The sequence below is a fragment of the Arachis duranensis genome, chromosome 2 (assembly GCF_000817695.3).
Source record: "Arachis duranensis cultivar V14167 chromosome 2, aradu.V14167.gnm2.J7QH, whole genome shotgun sequence".
Lineage (NCBI taxonomy): Eukaryota > Viridiplantae > Streptophyta > Magnoliopsida > Fabales > Fabaceae > Arachis > Arachis duranensis.
Window position 1 is genome coordinate 37,020,891 of NC_029773.3, and position 1,519 is coordinate 37,022,409.

Sequence of the window (1,519 nt, forward strand, 5' to 3'; positions counted from 1 at the left end):
CTTATCTATTTTCTTTTGTTATTTTATGTTTTCTGTAGGTTGATGATCATGAGAAGTCACAAAATCAATTGAAAAAGCAAAAACAGAAAGAAAAATAGAAAGAAAAACAGCACACCCTGGAGGAGAACTTGCTGGCGTTTAAACGCCAGTGAAGCTAGCAATTGGGCATTTAACGTCCAGTCTGGCACCATTTTGGGTGTTTAACGCCAGAAAGGGGCACCAGACTGGCGTTAAACGCCAGAGAAGGGCAAGAACTTGGCGTTAAATGCCAGAAATGGGCACCAGCCCGGCGTTTAACGCCAGAATTGGCATGAAGAGCAATTTTGCTCGCCACTTAGAGTAGGGATGACTTTTCCTTGACACCTTAGGATCTGTGGACCCCACAGGATCCCCACCTACCCTACCACTCTCTCTCTTCTTCACCCATTCACCAATCACCTTAACACCTTTTCCCTAAAAACCCTTCACCTATCAAATCCCATCTTTCTCTTCACCACTCACATCCATCCTTCATAAAACCCCACCTACCTCACCATTCAAATTCAAACCACTTTCCCTCCCAAACCCACCCTCCCATAGCCGAACCCTAACCCTCTCCCCACCCCTATATAAACCCATCTTCACTCCTTCATTTTTACACACCCTAAACACTATTTCTTCCCCTTTGGCCGAACCACAAAGCCATTTCCATCTCCTTCATTTCTTCTTCTTCTATTCTCTTCTTTTCTCTTTTGCTCGAGGACGAGCAAACCTTTTAAGTTTGGTGTGGTAAAAGCATTGCTTTTTGTTTTTCCATAACCATTTATGGCATCCAAAGCCGGAGAAACCTCTAGAAAGAGGAAAGGGAAGGCAAAAGCTTCCACCTCCGAGTCATGGGAGATGGAGAGGTTTATCTCAAGGGTGCATCAAGACCACTTCTATGAAGTTGTGGCCTTGAAGAAGGTGATCCCCGAGGTCCCTTTCAAACTCAAAAAGAGTGAATATCCGGAGATCCGACATGAGATCCAAAGAAGAGGTTGGGAAGTTCTTACCAACCCCATTCAACAAGTCAGAATCTTAATGGTTCAAGAGTTTTATGCCAATGCATGGATCACCAAGAACCATGATCAAAGTGTGAACCCGGACCCAAAGAACTGGCTTACTATGGTTCGGGGGAAATACTTGGATTTTAGTCCGGAAAATGTAAGGTTGGCATTCAACTTGCCCATGATGCAAGGAGATGAACATCCTTACACTAGAAGGTTGGACCAAGTCCTCACAGTCATTTGTGAAGAGGGCGCCCAATGGAAGAGAGATTCAAGAGGGAAGCCGGTTCAACTGAGAAGGCATGACCTCAAACCCGTGGCTAGGGGATGGTTGGAGTTTATCCAACGCTCAATCATTCCCACTAGCAACCGGTCCGAAGTTACTTTAGACCGGGCTATCATGATTCATAGTGTCATGATTGGAGAAGAAATAGAAGTTCATGAGGTTATAGCCCAAGAACTTTATAAGGTGGCGGACAAGTCCTCTACCTTGG